Source organism: Eulemur rufifrons, chromosome 30, assembly GCF_041146395.1.
Source record: "Eulemur rufifrons isolate Redbay chromosome 30, OSU_ERuf_1, whole genome shotgun sequence".
Lineage (NCBI taxonomy): Eukaryota > Metazoa > Chordata > Mammalia > Primates > Lemuridae > Eulemur > Eulemur rufifrons.
The window spans coordinates 35597073-35609078 of NC_091012.1; positions in this window are offsets into that span (position 1 = coordinate 35597073).

The following is a 12006-nucleotide window of genomic DNA, read 5'->3' on the forward strand; positions in this document are numbered from 1 at the left end:
AGAGTCCTAGGTCCTAGCAGAGTGTTCAGTAAATATGTGCCAAATGAAGACACAAACCTAGTTCTTGTGGAAGGCTGAACATTTTACGCAAATGTTGGCTAGTATGTTAAGCATAAAGTAACTGTTAGAGATTTGGTTTCAAACTGTAGAAGGGCCAAAGGGAAAGAAACAGCCTCTAAAGTAGAGATTTATATTTTCATTTAAACAAATTAAACACTATTCTTTTTTCTCTGTTGGACCAAGAGAATATTCTTTACTTTCTGTTGGACTACAAGCAAATATCAGGTCTCTCATGATCTGGCCAAAGCTGTATGTCAGGCTTAGTGTAATCAATGAGCACTTTGGCCTCTCAGCCCCTCAGGAGATTCTCCTTCTAAGAATTTAGCAGCAAGCAATTGTCTTTAAAAGGAAAAACCTTATATCCAGTCAGTTTTTACTCTGACAGTTGAGGAGTTAGCCTTTGATCCTTTGTTTAACTTCCACTTGGGAGAGGCAGATGGACCAGGACACTAGCAGTTGGAGAGAGGAAACTCATAACTTTCTATTCACAAATATTGCTGGGGAAAAGATAGCTGATATGAATCATAAAAATTCTTGAACTTTCTGGTCCCTGTGTTTCCCTGTCCCTTACCCAATTGGTGGGCTACAAATCAGTTTAACAAATAATTATTAAGTGACAACTAGGTGTCAGGCACTTTGCTAAATGTTGTTCTTTCCATTGATTCATCCATCTATCCATCCATTCATCCAACAAATATTAACTGACTACCCACGATATCAATGCAGTATGTTAGGTATTAGATAAAGCAAGCATGGCTCCTATCCTTCATGTGGATTACAGTTAAATGGGGGGCAGTTCTGCTGAAAACAGAAAAAAATTGACTAAATATAATCAAAATAACAGTATTATATGTTGAGGGCTTACTCTGTGTCTTGCACTGAGCAAGGTACCATATATATGTTATCTGTTTTAATCCTTACAGCAACCTGACAGGTAGTTCTTACTACCCTCATTTTACAGATGAAGAAAATGAGGCTCAGAGAGGTAAAGTAACTTGTTCAAGATCATAGAGCTACTAAGTTGCACAGCTGGAATTTAAACACATGTCCAACTGATTCCAAAGCCTAGAATCTTTCCTGAACATCCTATTGCCTCTAGAGAGATAGTTAAAAGAGCAATCAGAATTTCCCATCCTAGAGGAGCCAGATTTCTTTTCCCTCATGTTGACTTTTGCGCAAGAACCTCTGTTCGTGGTTAGAATGACTATGATTTGAAGTATCTGGGCACATAACTATTTCCCCCCAAACAATATTTTCCATCAACCTTAAAGAAAATTTATTGTGAAATTATAATCTACCTTGTTGAATGACTGGTAATTGGGTGTTTTCTCTTTTATAACCAATGTAGGTAGCAATCAAGAAGGCACGGAAAATGGATATATGGTGTTTCTATGGAATCATGAGCCTGCAACAATCTATTGAGTTAAAAGGGGAGAGGTCTATGGGCCACTGTGATAAACTCTTCATCATGTGAGTTGAAGACTTCAGGTTCTGTCATCACTGAGAATAAGAATCTTACTCACTTATTTATGGATGGACTATGCTTTAGCCATGGTACAAGAAGAGACTAATATAACACTTCTCCAAACAGGATTTTGTAAGTACAACACTACTCAGCCAATTGTGCTGGGCTCCAGAGCAAATTCCTATCCACACATATGTCCAGGACCCTTCCACTTCAGTCTCTGCTCCAATGTTCCCTTAGCCTGGAGTTTTCTTTGTCTGTCTGTTTAGCTGTAAAAAATATGACCCTTCCATTGAAATCCAACTGAAATTATACCTTCTTCAAGATGACTTCCCCAACAATTTCAGTCAGAATCAATCTATCTCTCCTCTCCTCAAAAACCTATAGTGCTTTGTCAGATCCAGTTTTTATAACAAAATTTGGTTCAATCAGCATTTTTTTCTCTGTGAGATTGTGAACTCCGAAGAAGTCAGAGACTTTATCTTGTTGTTCTCTGTACACTCCCCAGCATCCAATACAGTATGTATCAAATGTTTTGCTAAATATCAAACACTTTTGAATCACATTTGGCTTATTAACAAAAAATTAAAACCTATTCTTTCCAGACTGCCATTCTTTTACCCTCACCCCTCAACCTGTGCTCTGGCACTGGAGAGAGTTGGGGAGGCAGGATAATAGTGGAAAGAACTTTGGCTTTGGCATCAAATCACCCTGAGCTCAAATTCAGCACTTTAACTTCCTGAGAGAGTAAACTTAGGCAAATCATTTTGCTCTCTGAGCCTCAGCTTTTCTTGTCTATACAATGGGGATAACAAACATCACAATGTTATATAAGGGAATAATATGAGGTAGATATATAGATAGATAGATAGATGATAGATGATAGATAGATAGATAGATAAAATGAACCTTAGTTTCTCTTCCCCTTTTATGCTAGGCAAAGGCCCAATGTAGGGAAAACACCATTAATACATGCTATTGTAGGGTTCAAGGGAAAACTTCCTCTCCATCCTCTGAAGGTTTGCTGAAAATGAACCAACAATAGGCAGATTAATATGAAGAAAGGCATATAGATTTATTTAACATGCATAGCACAGGGGAATCTCAGGAGAATGATTATCCAGTAGCCCATGATGTCTAGATGCTTATGCACCCTTTTCCATAAGGGAAGGAAAGATGAGGATGTAGGAGGAAATGATTTCTAGGGGGGAATGAATGGACCAAGGTGGCAGACATTGCCTTGCAAAAGATTCTATTTGGAAATTGAATAGGACCAGAGAACAAACAATGGTTTGGGACAAACTCTGAAGTTCATCTGGGCTCTAAGTGTGGTGTTTAATTTTCAGTCTCTTCCTCTGTGATATGAGTTTTAATCTTCTTTGGTTAATAAAATTTTAGGGAAGGGATCCAAGGCAAGTGTGTTCCTCTTTGGGGGTCTGGTCTCTAGGTAGACAAGGAAACTTCAGAGAACAGCCTCATCCTGTGCTTTGGGAGAGACAAAGTGTTGAGGAGGGGTGGGGGGAGGTCAGAGAGACCTTGAGGCTGCTTCTTTAGTTCAGTATATCAAAGTGCCATATTTCAGGGTATAGTTTTTTGAGCCTCACCACTATCATAGGTTGTCAATCTACAAGTGGCCACATGAATTGACATTTAGTGAATCTCTACTATTTGCCAAGCACTATGCTAAACTGTATAGGTGAGATGAAGAAATAAAGAAAAAGCCTCTGCCTTCAGAGAGCTAACAACCTATTGGTAGAGGGAAGAAAATCCTGAAAGACACGCAGTAAGAAACCCAGAGGGCATATGCTAATTGCCAGAGGTTTTCAGAAAAGAAACAGGTCTAAATGGGCTTACAGACCTGGGGAAAGCTTAAATGCCCTTTGAAGAACAGATTGGGACATAATGGAGGAAGAAGAGAAAGTGGTCATTCTGATCAGGAAAAATGACGGGTGCAAAAGTGAGAGTTGGGGCATGCTCAGTGGAGTTGGAGGACAGCCAGGTACTACATCTGGATTCCTCTGAGATCAGGTATGGGTCGGGAGATGAGTGTTGGATGGTGGAGGGCCTTGAGTGCCATAGTAAGTAACATTATTAGTCATTGGCAAAGAGCAGTATGTGGGGTCCCTTTATTAGAAAACCAATTTCCAATTTAGGAAAGATTTCTTCTGGGGCCATGCTTTGCATATATAGAAAGTGCCCAGTATTAAGAAGCAGCCAGAACTACTAGGCTGTGGATAGGATGCTGGGAGGTTAGTTATCCTACACTAGCTTCCGAAGTCAGGGAGTCTCTGGGCCCTTTGTGTGTGACAGCAGTGATAGGCAGCTCTTCCCCCACTGCAGCTGCCCTCACTGCTTGCTGGGGACTGACTCCCCTGCAAATCCAACAAAGCTCTTCCACAGAATCCAGTGCAGGTAGGTGTTACCAAGGCTCTCCTCTCTCTTCCCCTACCCAGCCCCAGACAGCATATCCCACACTATAACCCATAGAACTGAAGCCTACCACCAGCGCCCCAGAATGGCTTGCTGGCCATGGCTCTAGGGCAAGACCGCCTACTCCCTTACTTGTCTGGCAAGGTGGCAGGAGTCACACTGATTGGCTTCCAGTTGGCTTTGGGGAGCTCTAACAATAATAAAGATGGGACTGTTTACCAATGATGTCATGAATTGAAGAGTAGGACACGGGACAAGCTCTGCACCCTCGTATCCCCCTCCCCCTGCCACCACCTGCAGGATAGAAAAATTTTCTTGGAAGGAAGGAGGAGTAGTGAATGGGGAAAGGCCAGGTGGTATAGTGGTTTGCTCTGAGAGGCTGGCTGGGATGAGGGCAGCATTGTGAGCCTCTGGCTCTGTGTGGGTGAGGAGCCCTTATCAGGTGAACTCAAGTGCTCATCAGCTCACTCTGCCAACTGCTGCCTCTCCTCCCCCATGCGCCTCCAGGCTATTTATTTTCTGTAAGAAAAGGGGGATCTGCATGTCAGCTCATTTGCATTCTTTGGTCCCAAACAAAACCATATTAAAGTGCCTTGAAGAGCCTGGCTAACTGGGAACACTGCTTGCCTTGGGGGGGAAAAAGTCCTTACACTGAAAGGGAATCAATGTAGTATTCTATTTTCATGCCAAGTACAATGCCAGCATTAGGGGGAAAAAAATCTCCCATTCATTCTGATCAGCAGGCATAAATGTGATAGTTAGGAATTTAGCATCTTTTTCAACAGCCTTCAGATATTTTATGTTTTTCTTCATTTTTACCAACTTGTTTTGAAACCTGTAAATGTAGCTGAAGAACGAAAGAAAGGAAAGGAGGGAAGACCAGCTTGAGCAGTGGCCTGGTATCCCTCCATAAGTGTGGACGCAGTTTCTTTTTTTACTTGGCAAACAGATGGTGTTTTATGCTTAACGCAATCAGCACCGCCTCTCTATCTGTGCCCCTAACCTTCCCCACCTGTGTGAAACCTAATCAGCGCCTAATGAACATACTTGGAGCTGTCTGGATGGAATTAGTCCCAGTAGGAGCCAGCCTTCAGGTACCCGGCACTCGCTTAATGCTGTGTAGTTGCAAAAGACAAAAAATCTTTACATCAGGGCTAATTAAATAAAGGTCTGCCTCTGCTCTGCTAAATACATGTTGTCCCCAACCCCCAGAAAGTAGGCGACACTTAGGGTATTACATCGACATTGTCTAACTAATGCTGAGCCTCTTCTCACTGTGACTATGGGCAAAGGTTTGTATTATGAATTTCACCCAAAGACATGAGACATCAAATACCTTTTCAGTCATTTCCACTTTTAGTGTGGGCCTCCTTTGTGCAAATGTATGCACATTAATGACCACAACATTTAGGCCAAACTTGCCAGAGGGCTGCTCACCACCCCCTGCCCATTGACAAATCTATGATTTGGTCCCAAGGGAATAAAGAGAGAGGAATTACTCAAAGTGATGGCTTAAACACATACGCACATGCATATAAACACACACACACACACACACACACACACTGTGGCATTAGCAAATTGTTTTTTGACACATTTGGAATTTTATGAAGAACTACAACAAGCTAGAGGCTTCTGGGTAATGTGTGAATTGCTAGAAAGAAACCCACCATTTTCTGGTCAAAAGCTATTCCTTTTGATGACATAACAAGGTCAATAGGTCATGGTAGCTCCATTACCTCACCTTGAGTTGAACCCTTCTGATGACTACCAAAGTATAAATCACGGATTAGCCAGAATGCCCCTCCCTTCACCCTACCCCATCTCTTTAAAGTTAGTAAGGAATGGGAACCCACAGACTCTTTCCTTATTCCCATCATCTCTCCATGGATTTCACTGAAGGGTCATGCTAGTGCCCCTCACCTCTCCCCCTTGGGATCAGAAGGAGGCTTATGTCTGTCCCAGTTTCACGGAGCTAGAATCAATATGAATCCTAGATTGGCTTAGCTTGGTAAGGTCCAAGCAGGACCAGGCTCATTTCCTTGTCCTGGCCTGGACTTCCATCAATCTCTAAATCAGAAGTCAGCAAATTATAGCCCTTGAACCAAATCCTGCCCACTATCTTTTTCTGTAAGTAAAGTTTTATTAGTATGCAGCCATGTCTATTTGTTTATGTATAGCCTATAGCTGCTTTCTGGCTACAATAGTGGAGTTGAGTAGTTGTGACAGAATCATATGGCTCACACAGCTTAAAATATTTATTTAGCCCTTTACAGGAAAAGTTTATTGACCTTTGTTCTAATCTAAGGCTTTGTATTGCAAAGTGCTAATTGGGCCATGCTAGTCTTTCTTGGGAGCTAGTTGTATTCATATTTTGAAGGTTTGGTGGGTACCTGTCTTTAGCTAAACTGCCTCAGCACCTATTTACTGTCAATTCACAATACGTGGGCACATAAACACGAAGCAGTGTCTGTTTCCCATCCTCCTTAGCTAGAAGTCCCAGAGAGGACTGCAGCTTATGTTTTGTGCCATTACTCATCCTGCTTTTGTCTTGGAAAAGGTAAAATGGGAGAATCAGAAATCTTCCCTCTCAGATATAAGAGGCACACAAGAAACCATGAATCACTTCTAGCAGAAAGTGCAGGTGATGAAGATGCTTCAGGGAATACAAAACAAGTAATAACAAGGGTAGGAGTCCCCTGAGAGAACCTGACACAAAATACACCACTTTGTATTGGCCCTGAAACATCCTCAGAAACTTCAATATTCCTTTTGGCCACAGCCTCAGCTAACCTGCTTTAAAGAGAATTTCCCTGGATGTGGTGACTCACACCTGTAATCCTAGCACTTTGGGAGACCAAGGCGAGAGGATTGCTTGAGGCCAGGAGTTTGAGACCAGCCTGAACAAGAGCGAAACCTCAGACCTCATCTCTATGAGAGAGAGAGAGGGAGGGAGAGAGAGAGAGAGAATTCCCTAAAAACCATCCCCAATTTCTGTTTGTGTCTGCTCCTCAACTATGGAAAGAAAGGGACAACACCGTATTGCATTTCTAAACATGATCAGGCTCTGGGGAAGAACTTGGAATAACTAAAAGTCATTTGGAAATAGACTTAAATACATTAGCAACAGAGAAAGCTATATTTCCAAGCCAGGAAGAATTTGCACCCATGGAAATCTTTAGCTACTTGGTAACTTTATTTTTTAAAAAACACTACTAGAAATTTCCATTAATATATGGAAGTGATTGTTTTTAAAAATAAATTAGAAAAATAATATTTAATGATAAGCAAGCTACTTTCTATATAATGTTAAAAACAAAAATAGTAAAACCATTTAAGAATTTGCTATCTGCTGAACACTATTCCAAGGGTATTATATTCATCATCTCATGTAATCCTCATAACTCTTTGAGGTTTTTTATCATTTTTATTTTTCATTTTGTTTTAAAATTATATTATTTTTTTCTTTATTCCCATTTTAGCTAAAAAGAACTGAATTCAGGGACAGGGCAAGTAACTTGCCCAAGATTTCAACAGCTAGTAAGTGTCTAGTTGGGATGAAAATATCACTCACCCTGAGTCATGTGCCTTAAGCTCTTTTTCTAGTAATAGGGATGGGTTTGCCTGGACCATCCATACTCTCAGATGTACTCCTCCAGTGTCCAACAGCAAATGCTGTAAGACATCTCTCTGGTTCCCTAAAATAAAATAAAAGCTAGGCTGGGCGCGGTGGCTCACGCCTGTAATCCTAGCACTCTGGGAGGCCGAGGTGGGCGGATCGTTTGAGCTCAGGAGTTCGAGACCAGCCTGAGCAAGAGCGAGACCCCATCTCTACTAAAAATAGAAAGAAATTATATGGACAGCTAAAAATATATATAGAAAAAATTAGCCGGGCATGGTGGCACATGCCTGTAGTCCCAGTTACTCGGGAGGCTGAGACAGGAGGATCCCTTGAGCTCAGGAGTTTGAGGTTGCTGTGAGCTAGGCTGACGCCACGGCACTCACTCTAGCCTGGGCAACAGAGTGAGACTCTGTCTCAAAAAAAAAAAAAAAAAAAAAAGCTAAGCAGTTTTTCTTAGGTTCCAATTCATGGGCTCTTTTATGAATTACCCTGAGCAAAGGCATAGGAGGGCTGCCAGCATGGTATGAGCACCTGAGGGGTGCCCACTATTGGAAGAGTTCCAGAGTTCCCTACTACCACCGTCTTTAATATTTTTCCTCTGGCCTAAAGTGTTATTACTCCAAAGCATATTCTATAAAACTTATTGGTTTTACACTTAGCAAAGGGAGCTAAAGGCAAGGGAGGGAAAGCAGTTAGAAGGATGTTGCCGTGGTCCAGGAGGGACACAACAGGGACCAAAATAGTAGCAGAGGTGACAGAGAGAAGGGGCCGGAATCAAGCTATTGTGACAACTGACAGAATATTGTAACCATATTGATGAGGACAACTAACTACAGTAACAAGCATAGCATTATGAAGTGCATAATGGTTCAAACCCCATAGATGTTTTTTTCTGGCTCACATAACAGCACTGAACACCTAAGGAAATAGGCAGATCAACCACTCTCTATGCAGGGTACCAGGCTAACAGCAACTCTGCTCTCTTCAACACGTGGGTTCCCAGGTTGCCCTGGAGGCTGTCTCCATTCCAGTCAGCCGAACACCCTCTTCTCTGAAGCCAGATACCTTTCTGCTAAGAACTTTATTCATTAGCCATTTTCTCTTCATGCACCACTCTCTAATCTGTTTTCCCATAGTATTCTGGGCATATCTCTCTCATAGCAGTTATTACAGTACACTGAAATTGTAAATTTACCTGTCACCCCACTAGAGGGTGAGTTCTTTGAGTGTGAACACCATGTCTTATATTCATCTCTATACAGCTAGCACCTAGCATCGTGCTGGGTACATAATAAACGCTTGGTAAATGTCAGTTGAAAAAACTGAATGAATGTGTATCTCTTTACCACACAATACTCGGGGCCACACCATCTTCTTAATATAAAAATGTTACCCTTTCTAGGATCTACATTTATTTTGTATAAACCAGCCCACAGCTACAGGGTACAAGTCAATTCACAATAAATTGAAAATGGCAGTAATTTTTCACCCATGTCCTTTCTCATCTTCCTGACTACTCAGATTCAAAACTGAAAGGTTTTGACCAATAGAAATACTCGTGCTATCCAGCAAGCAATCCTGTGGAGGGTGTAAAGTAAAACCTCCCCTGGATTTGGTTACTGTACCAGGAATAATTGAATAGTTTAAAACATGTCTGCCTTGTGACTTGGCCAGCCTTTATATTATAACAATGGAAACTCACAAATGTGTCTAGGGAGTCATTTATGCACTGGAGTGCCATATAAGAAACCCAATTGCATATAATGAAGTGTATAATGCACATAAACTTTTAATGAAGAGTAAAAGCATTGCCAGGCCTCTCCAGGAGCGGCCCTTGGCTCATACTCTCCCCTGAGAATCCCTACTGAAGGAAAGGGTTAACCCAGCTGTTTCACTGCTGCAGAAATGGGAGGACCTAGGCCAGCTGCAGATGATGCAGAGGTAGGAAATGAGAGAACAAGGCATGGGGCTGAATTGCAGTGGATGGGGTGGGGCTCATTCACTGGCAGACAACAACAATGGCTTCAGGGGTCCAGCTTGATTCTCCTCAGCAAGAAAATCAAGTTGGCAATTGCAGACCTTGGGTTGAGTTTGGTGTGTCTCAACAGAGTAACCTGTGTAGTATTGTGCTTAAGTGTTTGGGTTACTGAGTCAGGCAGATCAGGATTTGAATCCTGGCCCTACTAGCTGTGTGACCTTGGGCAAGTCACTTAACTTCTCTCTGAATCTCAGTCTGTAAAATAGGAGAAACGATATTTCTTACCTCCCGAAGTGGTTATGAGGATTCAATGAGATAATGCAAATGAAAATGCCCAGGCTACACCAAGAGCTCTAGAAATGATAGCTGATGTCATTGCCATTATTAGGATCCATCCCCTCCCAGGGAGACAGCTGTAATCAGCATACAGCTGCTTCTGCTTCCCACTAAAGGTATGTTTGGTCTGTCTCCAGGGAAACTGCAGCACAGAAAACACTCCAAGAAAATGCCTACCCATTATTGTTAGGTGGGGGTTAAACCCTAAATCCTGTGAGCTGAGCTTTAGGACATGAGAACCTGATAACCCCCTTTCCCCTTTAGCTTTGGCACAGAGCAGAGGTATACCAGAGAAGCCTGCTTTATGTTTATTATATCAGTTAGATTTTGCTATGTAACAAACCACCTCACAATGTAGCGGCTGAAAACAATAACCATTTATTTAGCTTACAATTCTGTGGTTCAGTAATTTGGATTGGGTTCAGCTGGGTGGTTCTTTTGCTGGTCTTGGCTGGGCTGATCCATGAATCTAAAGTTAACTACAGTCAATGGCCTCATATGTCTGGGGATTGGCTGGGTGTCAGCTGGAATAATAGGGGTAACTGTTTCATGTGTCTCTAATTATCTACAAGTCTAGCGTGGGTTTCTTCATATGGCTGCCTGGGATCCCAAGAAGAGCAAGAAAGCAAGCTCCAATGCACAAATGCTTTTTAAACTTCTGCTTGTGTCATGTTTATTAATGTCTTATTGGGCAAAGCATGTCACAGGGACAATCTAGATTTGAGGAATGAAGAAATAGAGTCTACCTGTTGATGGGTGGACCTACAATGGCATGGTTTGCATTTGCTATTGCATGGATGACATGTAATTGCAAGGGCATGGATACACAGAGGAGAATTTATGGTCATTTTTACAGCTGATCTCACTGCCCCTCCCCACTTCATTTCCTATCCTTATCCCCTTCACTCACTCCTCTCCAGACACATGGCATGTGTGTTCACATCTTACAAAATTTTACATAGTGTTCCCTTTGACTAAAGCATTCTTCCCTCAGATATCCACATGAATGATGCATCTAAGGTCAGACCCAACGTGAAGGAGCATTGGAAAGAAAAGCCCAGTCTTTCACAGCTGGTCAGTTACCAGTTGTTGGTACCCTCTGACTGAGGTGCACTCCTGGAGCTGAGTCTCTCTCTTCTGGTTGTGCTTTAGTGGGTCTCTTGAATATCCCCAGTGGGAATGTCCAACTGCAACTGCCATCTCATGGATGAAGTCACCTCTCTGCCTTGCCTCTTTTTTTGTTTTATTTTTATCAGCTTTACTGAGATATAATTCACACACTAAATAGTTTTCCCATTTAAAGTTTAAAATTCGTATGAACGGAATTATATAACATGTAATCTTTTATTATTCACTTCTTTCACTTGGCATAATGTTTCAAGATTTATTCATGTTGTAGCATGTATCAGTATGCAGACATTCTGGTTGTTTCCATGCTTTGGCTATTATAAATAATTTATGCCTATGAATGTACATGTTTTTGTATTAATATATAGTTTTAAATCTCTTGGATAGATACCTTAGAGTGAAATTGCTGGGTTATATGATATCACTATGTTAAATTTTTGGAGAAACTACCAGTCCTTTTTCCAAAGTGGTTGCACCATTTTACATGTCCACCAGCAGTGCATGAAGGTTCCAATTTTCCCACATCTTCACCAATACTTGTAATTATGTTTTTTTTTTATTCTAGCCATCCTTGTGGGTGTGAAGTGATATCTCATTATAGTTTTGACTTGCATTTCCCTGATAACTAATTGTGTTGAGTATCTTTTTATGTACTTATTGGCCATTTTTATATCTTGTCTGGGGAAATGTCTATTCAGATTACACATTTTTAAATTAGGTTGTCTTGGCAAGGTGTGGTGGTTCATGCCTGTAATCCTAGCACTCTGGGAGGCTGAGACAGGAGGGTTGCTTGAGAACAGGAGTTCTAGACCAGCCTGAGCAAGAGTGAGACCCCGTCTCTATTAAAAATAGAAAAAATTAGCCCGGTATTGTAGCGCGCACCTGTAGTCCAAGTTACTCAGGAGGCTGAGGCAGGAGGACTGCTTGAACCCAGAAGTTTGAGGCTGCTGTGAGCTAGGCTGATACCACAGCACTCTAGCCTGGGTG